The sequence below is a fragment of the Scyliorhinus torazame genome, chromosome 5, assembly GCF_047496885.1.
Source record: "Scyliorhinus torazame isolate Kashiwa2021f chromosome 5, sScyTor2.1, whole genome shotgun sequence".
Taxonomy (NCBI): domain Eukaryota; kingdom Metazoa; phylum Chordata; class Chondrichthyes; order Carcharhiniformes; family Scyliorhinidae; genus Scyliorhinus; species Scyliorhinus torazame.
Genome location: NC_092711.1, coordinates 255,387,671 through 255,406,769, shown reverse-complemented (window position 1 = coordinate 255,406,769; position 19,099 = coordinate 255,387,671). Strand labels below are relative to the sequence as shown.

At 55.7% G+C, this 19,099-nt stretch overlaps 1 long non-coding RNA gene across 3 annotated transcripts in view; it reads right to left on the bottom strand.

Moving 5' to 3' along the window:
- Positions 1-300: 300 nt before the first annotated feature.
- Positions 301-19,099, bottom strand: part of LOC140421057 (uncharacterized) — a 129,980-nt gene continuing 111,181 nt past the window's right edge. For all 3 annotated transcript variants that reach the window (XR_011946656.1, XR_011946657.1, XR_011946658.1), the window contains 2 exons: positions 10,743-10,811; positions 301-998 (listed from right to left, as the gene is read on the bottom strand). This is a non-coding gene — a long non-coding RNA (uncharacterized lncRNA). The remainder of the gene's footprint in view (positions 999-10,742; positions 10,812-19,099) is intronic.

The window sequence follows — 19,099 nt, the reverse complement described above, 5'->3', positions numbered from 1 at the left end:
GCATCAAAAATAATTAAGATTTAAATGTAATGTATTAATTACTGAGTCCCAATTATACCTGAAAACTTCTATTTATAATTAACGTTGACAAATGTTTTTATTTATCCTTTGCATTTAATTGCTAACAGGTGCCCTTCCATAGATTCCCCTTATTGATGAAATATGTGGAAAATTAACTTTATTTCAGCTTTCTGCAGGAAAGATTTATTGCTGAAACATTCAATAAATGACTTACCTCCAGCTACGTGAGTCAGAGAGACAAAGAGGACCAAGAGGACGAGTGTATGGAACTTGACGTTCATGTTCTTTGCGCTGTGCCTTCAGTGTGAACTTGCAGTTGCTGTAGATTGATCAGTCGCTGTGAGAGGAGGCGTGTGTGAGCCTCAGTGCTCACTGAATGGCTGTTCAGTTCTCAGTAAGCTGGGAGTCTTTGTGGGAAGCTCTGTCTTAAATGGATAAGAGCTCAGCTGATCATGTGGCTCACGTCTCATACCTCAGCACTCCGTAGGTCGTACAGGAGGGGCTAGCTTCCCCTATACCAACATTGTGAGCTGCAAAATTGTAAAACTACCAGCCTGCCCTCTATGATAAACCAGAGGTTATTATAACAAAACAGTCAAACAAACACTTTGTGGGGGTTGGGATACTGCCAAGTTTGAGGTGGAAGTCATTAACCCTCGTAGTGCCGGATTTCCTGCATGTTTGAAGGGGGAAATCATTAACCCTTATACTGCCTGGTTTCCTGTACAGCTGCTTTCCACCAAATTTAATCTTGGAATTTTTTTATTTTCTTTGGGAGTTTTTCTAAATGCTGTCTGATGAAAATTAACATGGCATTACGCTGCCTTTGTCAGCTAAGATTAAAGGCTGTCTTTAGAAAAGTCAAAAGTAAATATTTAGAGATCCTGCCAAGTTCAAATGGAAAAAATATGAATGCTGGACATTTGTAATGTGGTATGAATAAGACATTCTGCAAATATATTGCAATTTCTCAGAATCTGAAAGAAAAAGAAAACTAGGTTAATGGTCCATGTGGGGACTCTTATATTCCTGTTCTGACGAAGGACCTAGATTCAAAATGTTAACCCGTCCTTTTTCACTATTAATGCTGATAGACCTGCTGTGTATTTTCCAGAATTCTCTATTAGTTTTGATAATCCTTACTTCATTTTTAAAATGGTGTTAATTTTAGGGATGTACCTCAGTGAGTAGCACAAGGAGGAGAATAGAAGGAAACAAACTGGTTAGGACACATGGATTATGACCGAAACAATCTATCCATATAATTTAGACGGGGATAAAAATACATTTAACTACTCAATTTGTGCCAGGTCAAATTTACATTTTGAAGACGAGGTTTCAATACTTTTATTCCTTTAAAGACTGAATTGAACTTTGAAAATTCAGGTGGCCCCTTTATTACTGTAGACCAATTGTGTATTGTACTGTTCAACTTATCATTTCAAAAATTTTAATCTGGCATCAAGTAAATTGTACCACATAGTCTCTGACATGACAAAGACTGAAGTAAACAGGGACACCTATGAAAATGTACCTGAGGATAAAGAACATAGAATTAATGCAGTTTTGATCCTCGAACATTGATATAAAAAAGACCTGTTCTGATGTGGTTAAACTTCTATGCTTTTTGTTCCACAAATTGTTGTGAATAAAAAGTAAATTAATCATACTTAAACTCATTGGGCGACCCACGCCGCTCCAGCTGCCAATCCCGGTGTCAGATGGGTGCTGCGGGTCTGCGCATGCGCAGTGAGACCGGCGGCAATGCGCACATGTGCAGTGGCCCCCTTCTCCGCGCCGGCCCCGCATAACATGCCGTAGGGTTACAGGGGCCGGTGCGGAGCAAAAGAGGCCCCCAGCCCGAGGGGCCGGCCCGCCAATCAGTAGGCTCCGATCGCGGGCCAGACCACAGTGGAGCCCCTCCCTGGGGTCGGACACGCTCCCCCCCCCCCCAACCAGGCTGCGCCCGGATGCATGCATGCCGAGGTCCCGCTGGGTAAGACCACACATGGACGGCGGCGGCGGGACTCAGATATTTTGTGCGACCGTTCAGCCCATCCCGGGGGAGAATCGCTGGGGGGGGGGCGGGGGGGGACGCGTAGAGCAGCCCCCGACTGGCGCCGCGCCGACTGCGCCGGCGCCGATTCTCCGTTCTCCAGAGAATCAGCGGACCGGCGCGGGGCAGCGTAGCGTGATTCACGCCCGTCCCGCCGTTTCTCCGGCCGGCCTGGGCTGAGAGAATCCCGCCCATTATTTCTGAGTAGCATGCCATCGAATCAACAGTAATCAATAATACAGAAAAATAGATTCCAAAAGGAAATACTGCATTGAAGAACGCATATGCCACCATAAATGTGAAACGAGGGGCGTCATTCTCCGACCCCCCGCCGGGTCGGAGAATGGCCGTTGGCCGCCGTGAATCCCGCCCCCGCCCCCGCCGAAGTCTCCGAAGGGAGAAAAGTCGGCGGGGCGTTAATGGCGCCGCTGCCGCGGAGAATGTCACGGGCCTGCGCAAGGCAGCCGATTTTCGGCCTGCCGATATTCTCCCTTCCGGATGGGCCGAAGTCCCGTCGACGTGATGACCGTTCACGTCGACGTCAATCAAACCTCCTTTTCATCGGCGTGACCCGGTGCTCCAGGCTCACGCCGACCAGCGAGGAGGTGAGTGACGGCCTGGGGGGTTGGCTCTGGGCAGGAAATGGCGTGGCCGCAGACTGATTGCCTGAGAAGAGGTGTGTCTCGGCTTGTGTGTGTGTGCGGCGGGGGGGGGGGGGGGGTGGTTAGAGTAGGCTGGGCTCCGGGGGAGTGCCGGGAGGGGGTCCGTGCCGGGGTGGAGGTTGTGGAGGGGGTCCGTGCCGGGGTGGAGGTTGGGGGTTGTGGAGGGGGTCCGTGCCGGGGTGGAGGTTGGGGGGGGGGGGGTCCGTGCTGGGGTGGAGGTTGGGGGTTGGGGAGGGGGTCCGTGCCGGGGTGGAGGTTGGGGGTTGTGGAGGGGGTCCGTGCCGGGGTGGAGGTTGGGGGTTGTGGAGGGGGTCCGTGCCGGGGTGGAGGTTGGGGGTTGTGGAGGGGGTCCGTGCCGGGGTGGAGGTTGGGGGGGGGGGGTCCGTGCTGGGGTGGAGGTTGGGGGTTGTGGAGGGGGTCCGTGCCGGGGTGGAGGTTGTGGAGGGGGTCCGTGCCGGGGTGGAGGTTGGGGGTTGTGGAGGGGGTCCGTGCCGGGGTGGAGGTTGGGGGTTGTGGAGGGGGTCCGTGCCGGGGTGGAGGTTGGGGGGGGGGGGTCCGTGCTGGGGTGGAGGTTGGGGGTTGTGGAGGGGGTCCGTGCCGGGGTGGAGGTTGTGGAGGGGGTCCGTGCCGGGGTGGAGGTTGGGGGTTGTGGAGGGGGTCCGTGCCGGGGTGGAGGTTGGGGGTTGTGGAGGGGGTCCGTGCCGGGGTGGAGGTTGGGGGGGGGGGGTCCGTGCTGGGGTGGAGGTTGGGGGTTGTGGAGGGGGTCCGTGCCGGGGTGGAGGTTGTGGAGGGGGTCCGTGCCGGGGTGGAGGTTGGGGGTTGTGGAGGGGGTCCGTGCCGGGGTGGAGGTTGGGGGTTGTGGAGGGGGTCCGTGCCGGGGTGGAGGTTGGGGGGGGGGGGTCCGTGCTGGGGTGGAGGTTGGGGGTTGGGGAGGGGGTCCGTGCCGGGGTGGAGGTTGGGGGGGGGTCCGTGCTGGGGTGGAGGTTGGGGCGGGGGGGGGTCCGTGCCGGGGTGGGTGATGGGAGGGCAAATGAGTTGGTCCACCTGGCCAGGTGCCAGCCTCCAACAGTTGGACCCATGCGGTCCATGCCACCTGGCTGGGGGGAGGAGGGGATATGGGCAATGATGACATGTCGTCGTTCCCCTCCCCCCCACCAGGTCGTCATGTTTTCAGATCATCCAGCGATGTTGGCCGCCGTGGTGGCAGCCGCTCATGTCTATGTTGCCCTGGATGAGGAGGAGGAGGAGGAGGAGGAGGAGGAGGAGCGTGCCAGAGAGGCGGCGCAGGCTGCCGCAGAGGGGCAGGCGGCAGCCGCCCAGGCTGGAGGGACACCTGACCGACAGGACGAGGAGGGGGAGGAGGACGTCGCGGCCCCACGGCAACGGAGGCACCCGAGGGCGCCCCGTGTGTACCGGCCCCGGCAGTCATACCAGGACCTCACGGACCGGGAATGCAGGAGGAGACTCCGGATGAGCCGGGAAACCGTGGCACACATCTGCCACCTGCTGGCACACCTGTCACCGCGTGGCACTGGCGGGGGACACCCTCTCCCCGTGTCCGTCAAGGTTACGGTGGCCCTGAACTTTTATGCAACGGGGTCATTCCAGGCACCGAGTGGGGACCTGTCCGGCATATCGCAGACATCGGTGCATCGGTGCATCCGGGCAGTGACAGATGCCCTTTATGCCATGGCGCACCGCTACATCCGCTTCCCCGTGGACCGGGCCAGCCAAGATGCCCGGGCCGTGGGCTTCTCTGCCATTGCCGGGTTCCCCATGGTCCAGGGCGCGATCGATGGGATGCACGTCGCCGTGCGGCCACCTGCAGATAACAGGGCCGTGTTCACTAATAGGAAGGGGACCTATTCGATGAACGTACAGGTGGTCTGCGACCACCGCATGATGATCCTGCACGTCTGCGCCCGTTACCCAGGCAGTGTACACGACTCATTCGTGTTGTCGCGGTCATCCATCCCCGGCATGTACGAGGGACGCCATCCCCGGCTGAGGGGCTGGTTGCTGGGCGACAGGGGCTACCCATTGCGATCGTGGCTGATGACGCCTATACGGAGGCCACGCAATGAGGCGGAGAACCGCTACAATGATGCCCATGTAGCGACAAGGGGAGTGATCGAGAGGTGCTTTGGCGTGCTGAAGATGCGTTTCAGGTGCCTGGACCTCTCTGGGGGCGCCCTCCAGTATCGGTCAGATAGGGTCGGCCGCATCATTGTGGTGTGCTGCGTCCTGCACAACATAGCCCAGCAGAGGGGCGATGTGCCGCAGGCAGAGGAGGGCGGAGTGGAGGAGCAGCAGGAAGAGGCCCAGTCCTCCCCAGATGAGGGGGATGGGGGCAATGGTCAGGGCAGACGGGGTAGACACAGACGGGTGGCTGTCCACCGTTACCGGCTGGCCCAGCGGGCACGGGACAGACTGATAGACGCCCGCTTCACTGACTAGATGGGCGTGGGAATCGGGTAGTATGGCCACAGACCGCACACCATGACAACAGCCGACCACCCACACCCCCCACCCATCCATCCACCCAGCACCATCACCCCCCTCCCCAACCCCACACACCCCACCCGCATGCACACCACCCCCCCACTCCCAATTGCCGATCCACCGGCGGCACAACGGGCCGGGCTCACCCAGTTGCGGGTGGACGCGTGTCTATCGCAGGCCATGGAGAATGATGACAGCCCGCCTCCGATGAGCTCCTGGCTCTACATCGTTGGACTATGTCTGACCCATGGCCACAGTACCACCATCCACCCGGACCATCCCTGCATGCGGCTGTGATACTGCAGCGCACGGTCCCGTCCTCTGCCCGGGGGATGTTGATGGCGGCCCAGGGGGAAGGGGGCAGACTCACCTGGGGCTGAGGTAAGACCACCCCTCACACACACACTTGCGCTCAACGTACATGACACCCCCGCACACTTTGGACAGAGCATAAAGGCAGCTTCGGTAGGTGTAACATTGACTTTAATAACCAAAGGAGTTCATGCACGTGCCCTAGCGCCTAAAACTCATCTGTGCCCTGCACCCGTGCCAACTTACTCAGTGTCTAATTGTTTGGCCTTACGGGCCCTTTGACTACGTCTACGTGGTTCCCCAGACGGTACAGCAGAACTGGAGGTGGACTCCTGTGATTCCTGCCCTCTGACACTGGATCCCTTTGGCGGCCGTTTCCTGGGGCGTCCTGGCCTAGATGGGCCAGGCTGCGGCCCGGGCGACTGGGATGGCGAGCTGCCAGCCTGTCCTGCCCGTTGCCCACCCGATGCACCTGGGACGGAAGGGGGGGAGTCCGAGGTGTCGCGGTGTACCGGGACCTCCCCTACAGAGGGAGCCGGGATGGACCACACCACCTCCTCCTCCCTCGGGGTGCCCGATGGCCCCCAGGCCTCTACATGGGTGGGGGATGCGAACGGACTGGCCATCCGACGCGCCCCCGACATCTGGCGCTGCCAGTCCTGGAGGCCCGTGCTGGTATCGACAGGGGTCTGCAGGTTTGCAGCCATGGAGCCCAGGGGGTTGTCGAACCCTGTCTGCGACAGTGCGACGCCAGCTCGCACATGGCCACTGGCGCCGATGCCCTCAGCGATGGCCTGCTGAGACTGGGCCATGGCCTGCAGAGACTGGGCCATGGCCTGCAGAGACTGGGCTATGGCCTGCTGAGACTGGGCCATGGCCTGCTGAGACTGGGCTATGGCGTTGAGCGCCTCTGCCATCTGGCGCTGGCACTGGCTCATGGCCTCCTGTGAGAGGGCAGCCATTTCCTGGGCCACAGACGCCGCCTGCACGGAAGGCCCCAGGCCTCGCAAACCGTTCCCCATGTCTGACACCGTCGCACCCATTGCCTCCACCGCGGACGCCACCCGTGCGGTGTCAGCCTGGGTGGCACGCATGACCGGGACCACTCCCAGCTCCTGGACGCGGGTGGACTCCTCCACCTGCGACCGCAGCCGCCGCAAGCCACCCGTCACCCTATTCGCTCGTCTCCGTGTCGGTGGTTGCATCGGATCTATGTGTGGGTGTGGTAACTGCAGGAACCCGGGATCCATCTGGGCGGCAGATGTTCGCTTGGCCTGGGCTGCCCTCCGACCGCCCGGTCCCTCTGCTGCTCCTACCTCCACCTGCTGTACCGGGACGGCTGTGTTGTGCGCACCAGTGAGTGTACCAGACGCCTCATCACTAAAGTGCCCAACCGTGGTGAGTGTTTCTGCGATGGTGGAGGGTGTTGGTGACAGCAGTGGCGTTGTGTCGTGCTCTTCGTCCCACTCTGAGTCCATGGCACTTTGGGGTGGGGGTTCGTCTCCACCCATCCACTCTGAGTCACTGTCCGGTATTTCGTCTTCCCGGGTAGGGGTGTCCTGGGTAGTGCTGTCCCGGGTAGTGCTGTCCCGGGTAGGGGTGTCCTGGGTAGTGGTGTCCCGGGTAGGGGTGTCCTGGATAGTGGTGTCCTGGGTAGTGGTGTCCTGGCTCGGATGTGACGGGGGCCTGTGGCTGCCCCCCTCATCGCTGGGTGGTCGCTCCCGCACGTGACGGGGGTGTCGTCTCCCTGTTGCTCCAGGTCTCTCCGTCTCCCGTGGTCTCCGAGGGGCATCCTGCGGGCGTCGCATGCTGGAGGGTTCGGGTCTCTCCGTCTCCCGTGGTCTCCGAGGGGCATCCTGCGGGCGTCGCATGCTGGAGGGTTCGGGTCTCTCCGTCTCCCGTGGTCTCCGAGGGGCATCCTGCGGGCGTCGCATGCTGGAGGGTTCGGGTCTCTCCGTCTCCCGTGGTCTCCGAGGGGCATCCTGCGGGCGGTCTGCATCTGCGGGGATGGGTGCCTGGACGTTTGGTCCTGCGATACACAATGAAGCATGCATGGTTAGACATCAGGCAGTGATCAGGTGATACGGGAGAGGGGGATATAGGGGAGGGGGGATATGGGGACGGGCTGTTGGTGGCTCACTTGCTCGTGGGGCCCCGACCTCTGCATCAGCAACCTCCCGGTCGTCAGGTCCGCCAGCCAGTTCCAGGGCCCTTTCCTCGTGTACGGTCAGTGGCCTCTCATCAGCGGGCCCTCCTCCAGTCCTCACATGCTCCCTATTGTTGTGTGCGCGCTTCTCCTGGGGGGGGGGGGGGGGGGGTGGTGGCAGGGGTAAAAGGCAACAGTGTTAGGCAGGTATATGAATGCACGCCATCGGTTGCGCGTGCATTGCAGAGGTTAAGGTTAGGGCTGGATTCACTTGGGGATATGGGGGATATGGGGGAGGGGGGATATGGGGGAGGGGGGATATGGGGGATATGGGGGAGGGGGGATATGGGGGATATGGGGGAGGGGGGATATGGGGGATATGGGGGAGGGGGGATATGGGGGATATGGGGGAGGGGGGATATGGGGGATATGGGGGAGGGGGGATATGGGGGAGGGGGGAATATGGGGGATATGTGGGAGGGGGGATATGGGGGAGGGGGGATATGGGGGAGGGGGGATATGGGGGATATGGGGGAGGGGGGATATGGGGGATATGTGGGAGGGGGGATATGGGGGAGGGGGGATATGGGGGATATGGGGGAGGGGGGATATGGGGGAGGGGGGATATGGGGGAGGGGGGAATATGGGGGATATGGGGGAGGGGGGATATGGGGGAGGGGGGGATATGGGGGAGGGGGGATATGGGGGATATGTGGGAGGGGGGATATGGGGGAGGGGGGATATGGGGGATATGGGGGAGGGGGGATATGGGGGAGGGGGGATATGGGGGAGGGGGGAATATGGGGGATATGGGGGAGGGGGGATATGGGGGAGGGGGGGATATGGGGGAGGGGGGATATGGGGGATATGGGGGAGGGGGGATATGGGGGAGGGTGGATATGTGGGAGGGGGGGATATGGGGGAGGGGGGATATGGGGGAGGGGGGATATGGGGATATGGGGGAGGGGGGAATATGGGGGATATGGGGGAGGGGGGGATATGGGGGAGGGGGGAATATGGGGGATATGGGGGAGGGGGGATATGGGGGATATGGGGGAGGGGGGATATGGGGGATATGTGGGAGGGGGGATATGGGGGAGGGGGGATATGGGGGATATGGGGGAGGGGGGATATGGGGGAGGGGGGATATGGGGGAGGGGGGAATATGGGGGATATGGGGGAGGGGGGATATGGGGGAGGGGGGGATATGGGGGAGGGGGGATATGGGGGATATGTGGGAGGGGGGATATGGGGGAGGGGGGATATGGGGGATATGGGGGAGGGGGGATATGGGGGAGGGGGGATATGGGGGAGGGGGGAATATGGGGGATATGGGGGAGGGGGGATATGGGGGAGGGGGGGATATGGGGGAGGGGGGATATGGGGGATATGGGGGAGGGGGGATATGGGGGAGGGTGGATATGTGGGAGGGGGGGATATGGGGGAGGGGGGATATGGGGGAGGGGGGATATGGGGATATGGGGGAGGGGGGAATATGGGGGATATGGGGGAGGGGGGGATATGGGGGAGGGGGGAATATGGGGGATATGGGGGAGGGGGGATATGGGGGATATGGGGGAGGGGGGGATTTGGGGGAGAGGGGATATGGGGGATATGGGGGACGCTCACCCTGCCTGCTCTGACGAGGTCGTTCACCTTCTTGTGGCACTGGGTGCCTGTCCGTGGTGTCAGGGCCACAGCGGTGACGGCCTCTGCCACCTCCCTCCACAGACGCCGGCTGTGGCGTGGGGCAACTCTGCGGCCGTGCCCGGGATACAGGGCGTCCCTCCTCTGCTCCACCGCATCCAGGAGCGCCTCCACATCGCGTGACTCGAACCTCGGGGCTGAGCGACGGCCAGCCATCAAGTCGGGTGTTGCGGTCGGCTGTTCCGGTCGGGTGGGGGGGGAGCTGCGCGGCCTTATGAGCCGTCACGCCGTGCAGCGCGTATGACGCTGCACGGCGTGAACCACTGCGCAAGCGCGGATCCCGTTACGTCGCTGCTAGCCCATTTCGGGCCGCAGACTATCGGCCCATTTTTATGACGTGACGCAAGTGGGATTTGCGCCGTTTTTTGCGCCGATCGGCGGAGTTTCCGCCGATAACGGAGAATTTCGCCCGAGGTCCCCAGCATCATTAGTCATATAGACTGTCCTACACTTGGATTTTAAATTCAATATAATAAAAGAAGATGCAACTGTGGCAGGAACTTACTGCTAAAACATTCATTTTACAGCATTGAATTTACTAGAGGTGGATATTGGAGAAGACAGGGCACCTTTTAACTGAAGTGACTTGGACTGCAAGCTTCATGTGCGATTGCAGTGTTTTGACACAGATTCTGGGTGGCTGCCACTGTCTGGGGACTTTGGGGACTACAGCAGAATTTCTGCAATCAGCAGCTGGTTTTATATTGGCTACCTTTATCTGTAACTGGTTAATTTTGTGCTCTGAAACATATAAATAAATAAACACTTGAGATTATCAAATAGATTTAACAATGGTTTTGAAGATTTTCTCCCTTCATTTACCGATGGACCTTTAGCGGGTTAACTCTAGCGTACCTATAAAGAAAGGACTTGTACTTATTTAAGTGAGATTGTACTGTTTGCCGGATCAAGAGAGAAAGAAGATTTTATCTGCAATCATTTTTACTGCTGTCAGGTCAACCAGCTGGGAGGTATGTTTGAGTGGTGCAGGACAGAACTCTCCCTCACTGGTTTACTCTTAATGTGGAGACGTCACGCTGAGACCAGTCAAGCTTGTTCTCTTTAGGAAGCCTAATTGTGAATGCTAGTCAACACTGCAATTTGAACTCAGGCCTTCCAGCTTAAGAAGGCCAGCTCCTTGTGATGGCAACCACCAAGCCAATCACTTCAAGAGCTGATTTTAGAAGAGATGCTTTCAAAGCCATTTTGTCGAATATTGTTACTTTTCTACACAATTGATACCTTTTCCCATCCTCCATTAGTTTCTCCTCACGGCACTCACCGTGAGTGTAATCTGCTGTATAACCAGAACATGAAGCGCAGAACCATGACTCACCCTTTAGTTTTCTCTTCCTCCCTCTGCACGTCCAGCCAAGATTGGAATTCCCTGCTCAAAGAATACCATCTGTCAAGCAGATATATTTCATTGTGTCAAACTACTTTGGTGGCACGACCCTTGTATCAAACTATTTTCTTGGCACAGCCCTTCAATAAGACAATATGCTGCATGTCAATCTATGAAAGAAACACAACAGGCTGGATTCTCCGATATTCAGGCTATGTCCGGAGGAAGTGTCTAGTTTTACGATGAAAGTCGGCAGCGCCCCTGTACTGATGCTCCGCCTGATGGGGGGCGAGCAGCCGTGCCACGTAAACCCCCCAGCGTTCCAGACATAAATGGCCGGAGAATTGCCGGGTCCATGGCCGCACATGCGCACGGCGACGACCAGCAGCGGTCACGCCGTACAACATTGTGCTGGCCGCGCGCAGACCCGGCCTGCCAGATAGTGCCCCCTGTACCCCCTCTTTGCCACCCCCGGATCACCCCTACCAGTCCCCCCCAGCTCCTGCCGAAGCTCCCCCCGCCAGCGGAAGGGCTCTCCCCCAACAGTCCGCAGCCGCCACACGAGCTTGCCGAAAACACAGACCACGCCATTGGGAACTTGGCCCATCGGGGGCGGAGCATCGGGGAAGGGCCTTCAGGTGATGTCCTGATGCCGTCCAAACAGCGTGCGGCGTACTCCTCGATGACAGGGAGTTTTGGAGGGGGCGGAACATCTAGGACGGGATTATCCGACCCCCCCGCCGGGCCGGAGAATCGCCGGGGGCGGGGGGGGGGGGGGGGCGGACCTGTGCCATGGGGCTCTCTTTCCCTCCACACCGGCTGCTGTGGACCTCCGCCATGGCTGGTGTGGGGACGAACCACCCTGCGCATGCGTTGGGATGACGCCAGCACACGCTGGCACTCCTGCGCATGTGCCAACTCGCGCCAGCCAGCGACCAGCCAGCCACCCTTCGCCGCTGGTTGGCACGGCACCAATCCCGCCGGCGCCAGCCTAGCCCCTGAATGTGCGGAGGATTCCGCACCTTCCGGGCAGCCCGACGCCGGAGTGGTTCATGCCACTCCTCGGCGCCGGAACCGCCGCCCCTCCGGGTAGGGGAGAATCCCGCCCCTGAAAACTGGCGCCGGCCCCGATTCGGTTGCAAACGGTTGAACTGCCGATTGTAAAGATGAGAGATTCTGTAACAGCTTTCCTTATTTATTTAGGACAACTATGAACATAATCATTCCAAAAAAACATTGTTAGTGTGTCCAATTATTTTGGAAGCGTTTGTTGTAAAACAAAACCTCCTCCTTTCTTCAGTTATTTGACTTGGCAATCAATAATGAGATCCAATTTGAGTGCCAAAGCAAGAGTTCTTTACTGAAAGAGAAACATTTGTAAATCAAGGATGATCCTGTTGAATGGAACTTTGGTGTACTAATGGATTTCATCACCCGCTGGACGGATGTGGTTGTCATGTCTTATCTGCTCAAATGGTAATTCCTGACTTTGTCAAACTGCCAGAGTGTGTGAGAGTCAAAAGCAAAAGATTGTTCCCACTGAAACAAACAGAAACTCAGAGGGTGGGCCACGCGAGACAGTCCTTAACTATCTCTCAACGGATGTAACTTACATTAATATTGTGCCTTTCCGCACCACAGAATGGTTAAAAGAGTTTCACAGCTAATTTGACACGTAGTCACTATTATAATCAATTGGGGGATTTTCTGCCCCCCTCCCCCTGCTGCCCGTTTCTTGGTGGTGGAAGGTGACCCGCCGTTGGCCAGTGGCGGGATCTTCTGGTCCCACCACTTTCAGTGCGGTTTCCCATTGAATCCATTCCATGCTACCAGGGCACCCACGGTGAGGGTGCACCATCATTGAGACCGGAAGATCCCGCCGGTGTGAACAGCCAGAAGATCTCGCACATAGGGAGCAGTCAATTTACCAAGAGTGAGGTCTCACTCACAGAACTGAAAGGAGTGACGAGGGGCACGATTTAACGGAAATGAAAGTGGGCTCGATTCAACTAAATGGGAACAAAGGCCCATAGCGAGCAAGTTTAGCCGCGTGTTTCCCAACATGCGCAGCGCCAGGGAACACATGGCTATTCAATGAGACTTGCATTGTATTCAGGGCCACAAGAGGGAACATGCGGCAAAGGCTGCACACGGCTCCTCTTTTGTACATTGGGGAGGGAGAGAGCGGGCGCCATTTAAAAGTGGCATCCTGATCTCCGAGGCTCCAAACAGACCCGTAAATCCCTCCAGCCAGAATGCACTATGGAAGATCCCCGACCCACCCCGCACCCCTCCAATACCCACACAGGGCTCCCCCAGCCTGATCGCGGGCACAAAATGCCTGTTTGGCACCTTGAAATTCCTCAACTCCATTTTCATAGAATCCCTAAAGTCCAGAAGGAAGCCTTTCGGCCCATCGAGTCCACACTGACCCTCCTAAAGAGCACCCTATCTTAACCCACGCTCCCACCCCATCCCAGCAACCCATCCAACCTTTTGGACACTAAGGGACAGTTTAGCATGGCCAATCCACCTAACCAGTACATTTTTGAACTGTGGGTGGAAAGCAGGGCACAGGGAGGAAACCCACGCAGACACGGAGAGAAAGTACAAACTCCACACAGACTGTGACCCAAGGATGGAATTCAACCCGGGTCTCTGGCGCTGTGAGGCAGCAGTGCTACCCACTGTGCCGCTGTGCCGTACTTTCCCACCTTATCCCCATAACCCATGATGGTGGTTATACCATGTCTGGACCAGAGATATAGGGCAGGATTCTCTGTTGCCCGACCCCAAAATAATATTTGGCGGTTAGGCGGAGAATCCCTGTTTGCGACCGAATCTGGGCCGGCGTTGTTTTTCAGATGCCCCACCCCCCTCCAAATTGGCGTCATCGAGGCCCGCGCCGCATGCTGTTGCAACGGCGTTAGTGCGGCGCTTTGAGGCCTTCCCCTGATGCTTGAGTCCCAGTGGGCCGAGTTCCCAAATGCGTGTGGTTTTCGTAAAACCGTTGTGGCGGCTGCGGACTGTGTCCAGTGCCGCCACAGTCGGGCAGGAGCCGTGCTGCTGGCAGGGGTCCTTCGGCGAGGGCTGGGGAGACTGGCGGGCGGTGTCCAGGGGGAGGCAAGGGGGTATCCAGGGGGAGACTATTTGGCTGGCCGGGTCCGCGCGCGGCCTGCGTCATGTTGTGCGGCTCAACCGCTGCAGATCATCGCCGTGCGCATGCGAGGCTACGGACCCGGCAATTCTCTGGCCGTTTATGTCGGGAATGCCAGGAGTTTTATGTGGCGCGGCTACTAGACTCCTACCGAGTGGAGCATCGGTGCGAGGCGACGCCGAAATCGGGATAGACAATTAGGTGGCAAATCGGTCGTGAAGCCAAAATTGTGGCAAGCACCATGCTCTGGTGCCTCAACAGCGGCCCAGGCGCACACATTGTGCGGCCTCCCGTGCCTGCCCGGGCCCCATGCCCTGCCCATTTTCATCCTCCCCCACATCCTCCTCGTTGATTTTACTCCGCACAAACAGTGAACGCTGTTTGCATATCATTAGCGGGCCGACCTGGTATTCTCTGGGGCCTCTGCGATGCCCCACCTCCACCGGGAGGCATTCCCGATGGCGAGTTTCGCTTGTGGTCTTAGAAATTGGGAAACAGGCACCGTGGCTGATAAGGGAGAGAGAAGAGGTAGGACATGCAGACGGGCAACCATCGACTGCTGGTCCTGCCACTGGCAGGGCTGGCTGGTGGGAGGGTGCTCTATCTGCCAGGGGGGGCAGTGGGGGGGGGGGGTGACCAGGGTATGGGCCATTGGGTTGGGGTAGCCTCCCATTGGACCGGGGCGTCCAAGCACAGGCCGCCATTGCCACGGTTTGCAGGGCATCCATCTTGCTGCGCACCCCATTGACCACCCTCTGGGTGACCCCACCCCACCAACCGTCTCAACCAAATTCCACCCACCAGCAGGGCAGCACACAACCCACCTAAGGGCAGTGGCCACAGTAGGTCCTGCAGAGGGCACCAGACGGGGGCCGCAGAGTATACCACTGGCATGGGGAGCACCAGCTATCCGTACACCTGGCAGCAAGGACGGGTGCTAGCCCATGACTGGCCACTCTACACAAACCAAAAGAGCTGCCACTCAATGAACATGCAGCTGGTTTGTGACCATGAGCTGCACATCATGTACGTCTGTAAGATACCCGGGCAGTGTGCACAATGCCTTCATCCTGGCACACTCAACAGTTCCTGACCTCTTCAATGTGCACACCCAGCTGAGGAGATGGCTCCTGGGTAACAGGGGTTATTCACTGCGGCTGTGGCTGATGACGCCCATCCGGAGGCCACAGACCGACACGGAGACCCGCTACTATGAAGTCCATGCAGTGACCTGGTCGTGATCGAGTGGTGCTTCAGCATCCCAAAGATGTGGTTCAGGGACTGGACTGCTGTGGGGGAGCCCTCCTATAGAGCTGGAAGGGTCTCCCACATCGTGGTGGCTTCCATAATATCACATCGCAGAGTGGGCGACATGCTGGAGGAGGAGGATGAACACTAGCCCTCGATCGACGAGGAGGATGTGGGGGAGAATGAAAATGGGCAGGGCATGGAGCCCGGGCAGGCACGGGAGGCCGCACTATGTGTGCGCCTGGGCTGACATACGCGGGACCCTCTTGTCACCTCCAGGTTCACTGACTAGGGGGCCTGACCAGCGGCACGGATATCACACCCTTTCTCCCACCCTTTCTGCAAAACCCATACACTCCTCTCGGTCTGATTCCCACCTCGTAAAATCCGCTCCCCCGCCTATATTACCTAGCTGTGGCCTGATTCATGCTGCAATCTGGGGACTCCAGTACCTATCCTTCTAGCAACAGCTACGGCCTCCCCAGTGGCAATGCTGAGCACACAAGCCTGTATGGTTGGCAGCTTTAGATAGCCCCCAAGCTCTTGTTTCCAGGGGAAATTCTGCGCTGGCCTTGCCACTGTGGGCAGCATGTAGCAATGAACGGCATGGTAGCACAATGGTTAGCACTGTAGCTTCACAGCGCCAGGGTCCCGTGTTTGATTCCCGGCTTGGGTCACTGCCTGTCCGGAGATTACACGTTCTCCCCGTGTCTGCGTGGGTTTCCTCCGGGTGCTCTGGTTTCCTCCCACAAGTCCCGAAAGACGTGCTTGTTAGGTCAATTGACGTTCTGAATTCTCCCTCTGTGTACCCGAACAGGCGCCGGAGTGTGGCGACTAGGGGATTTTCACATACAACTTACATTAACAATTTTGTTGCAGTGTTAATGTAAGCCTACTTGTGACAATAATAAAGATTATTATTATTATGTGGTTTTGCAGGCCTTCCCAAAAAGAGGCAGCGAGGATCTCTGCAAGCTCCCCAATCAGCAAGCAAAATCCCTGGTGTCTCAACAAGATTCTGTCCATAGAGTAGATAATCCACTCTACGGGCTTGCTGCCCAAGCGTGAAGTCCATGATCTCCTATATTCTAGATTCAGTGGATTGCTGCTGAAATCAATTTGAGAAATGTTTTAAGGAATTTAACTATTCTCGTAGCGATTGTCAGTTGTTAATACTGTAAGTTCTTGATGCCTGCTGCTTCTTCATCAGGTGTTTCCAGGTTGTATATTTTGGAAATGAGAAACCAGACTCCTCAGAACCGAGTGGATCTTAGCAATCAGCTTTGGAGGGAGTCAGTTCGATTGATTAACTGGCAAATGGTGAGTTTGCCAGTAACGGTGTTCTGCCTGACAATGGGCAGTGATTGGTTCCTGTGTGATGCTTTCTGAGAGCATTTAGCAGAAGTGTTTGATCTTGGAAGTAAATGAATTGCTCTCTCTCTCTCTCTGTAGTTTATTGCGTTCAGCCAAAGACCTTGGGTATTTTAAATAAAATCTAATTCCGTCTGTGTTGCGACTACGGGTCAATTGACCGCTTACTAGCCCAGGGTGCTGTGCCAATGCCGAGAGGGGCAGAGGACATAAATCAAAATTAATGAAAAGGAGTTTCAGAGCAGAAATTATATAAAAACCTTCTTTATAGGGAGAATGGTAAATGATTGAGAATAATCTAACAAACAAGAAAGCAGAGTCAAAAGCTCGGAGCTTCATCAAATTACAATTTGATTGTGATAGCAATATGAATGTGTGAGAGCAATAAGCTTCAGTGGACTAATTCATCTCTTCTTATCCATAACCTCTTTCGTGTTTAACTGGAGGCTTTGCAGGAGATAAAGAAGAACATTTTCCTGAGAAAGGCAGTTTAAGGAGTGACAAGAGCCAGACTATACTTAGGCCTGACATTCATTCACACGCTCCACCATCCCTCACTTGGCTAAATCTCAAACCTAAATCATACACAACTATTGCAGCACCCTATTATGATAATCATTTATTCCCTCAACGCAAACTATTGAAAAGGAACAGTTCTGCTGACGAAGGTGGAAATCAGCATCACTCACATTTGGCATTATTCTGAAAAGCCTTTCCTGTTGTCGGTCAATATTAGATACAACCACAAACAACCAAAATTGTTCAAGATGTGGCCTGTAGGTCAGCTTGGCCCACAAGTTCCTTTGATCTGTACAAAGCTGTTGTCAGCTTTCAGTTCCAGGATCTGGAGGACCAGGAAAAGCTACCCCCTGTTTGGTGGATTTTGGCCAGTCAGGAAACAACCTTGAGAGCCCACCCTGCCTGGGAATTTTAAAGAGCCGCAGCTTCTAACCTATCAAATTTCAGTGGTTCAACAGGATGAAAAGGATATTTTCTGTAGATAGGCAGATCTTACATTTTTCGTCTTTTGGATGTTGTTCTCCATTTATATGGGTCTCTCATCACTTCCTGAACATATGAGGCACACTCAGTGGTTTAAATATCAGGGTCGTGAAGTTTGAATTGCTCACATATGTTTTTTGGGTACTCGGAGTGAACTTAGCTATCCAAAATGGTATCTGTGGCACGCATGCACAACATCAGGGTGAGTTGCATCAGATGCCATATTGTTGAGGGCATTAGCACACAGGAGGTATGCAGTGCAGGTAAATAATGATGTTAATCAGTGTCTAGCACTCTCAACAATATGGCATCCAGTAACACTTTTGACACCAGCGGTGCCATTTTGAAACTCAATGCTCTAATGAACTTAATCTCGTTCCGCAGCATGAATGTATTTCCAACAGTGCTATTTAAAGAGATTATCACCTTTTGGTTGATTTGCTCTGGCTGTTGATTCAATTCTACAAGAGTTTGGTGCTTTCTATAGTTGTTTCAAGTTGTAACAGTTTACAGAGGGTGGTCTGTAGGTGCTTAAAGAACTTTTGCTGTCTTCAAGGACCTTTCGCATCATGGGTGCATTAGGAGGCATTCTTGTTCACTCCAACATGACTTGGGTATGAACAGAGGACATGAAGAGTAGGGCAAGCTGCTTGAGAGGGAAGGGGTGAAGAGGAATGGTTCTCAATAGGAGGCGTGCTCAGGAAGCAATTTTCCGACCTGAACCTCAACGAGAACAATGTCAGAGACTTCAGTAAGATTTACATGCCATCATAGTGGGAAAGTTTGCTACTGCTGTTGCGGGAGGGGAAATCTAAACTAACTTGACAGGGAGTTATGATCCTGATAACAAATTCAGAAGTGAGAGAGATGTCTCTCAGAGGGCCATTCGTCTTTGGAATTCTCTTCCGCAGTGAGAAATGGAGACTGGGTCATTGAATAAATCCAAGTCATATCTGAGCCAGGCTGGTTTCCGATTGACAAGGCACTGGAGGATTATGGGGAACAAGCTGGAATGTTGTACTGGGATACAATCAGATCATCTTATTTAATGATGGACTGAGCTTGAAATCCCAAATGGCCTACTGCTGCTCCTATTTCTTATGATTGCATCATGGAATCATCAAATTCCTGCCACTAATGCATCACCAATTTTAATTGTTTCATTATTGGTGGCTGTGCCTTCAGTTGCCTGGGCCTTAATCAGTGGAATGTCTTCCCTGTACCATCCTACCACTCTACCTCGCTTGTTCCTTTGAGACACTCCTTAAAACCTAACTCTATTGTCAGAAATTTAGTCATCTAACATAATTTCTCCGGAAAGTGTGGTCGTGAGCGGGCTTCTGCTGTTGCGGCGGAGGGGGGAGCTTCCCAGTGCTCGGCCCAGTGAGGCCGGCAACACAATTCAAGATTAATTTGTCCACTTAACGAGGTCCCACGGGCTTCTCGCCACAAATGAAGGCTCACCAGCTGATTTGCCAGCACCGTGCTCATCAGTCCCCTGCTAACCAGGTCAAGCAGCACTTAAGCAACACTTGCTCAGCCAACCCCAACCAGCTCGCAATAATTGCAC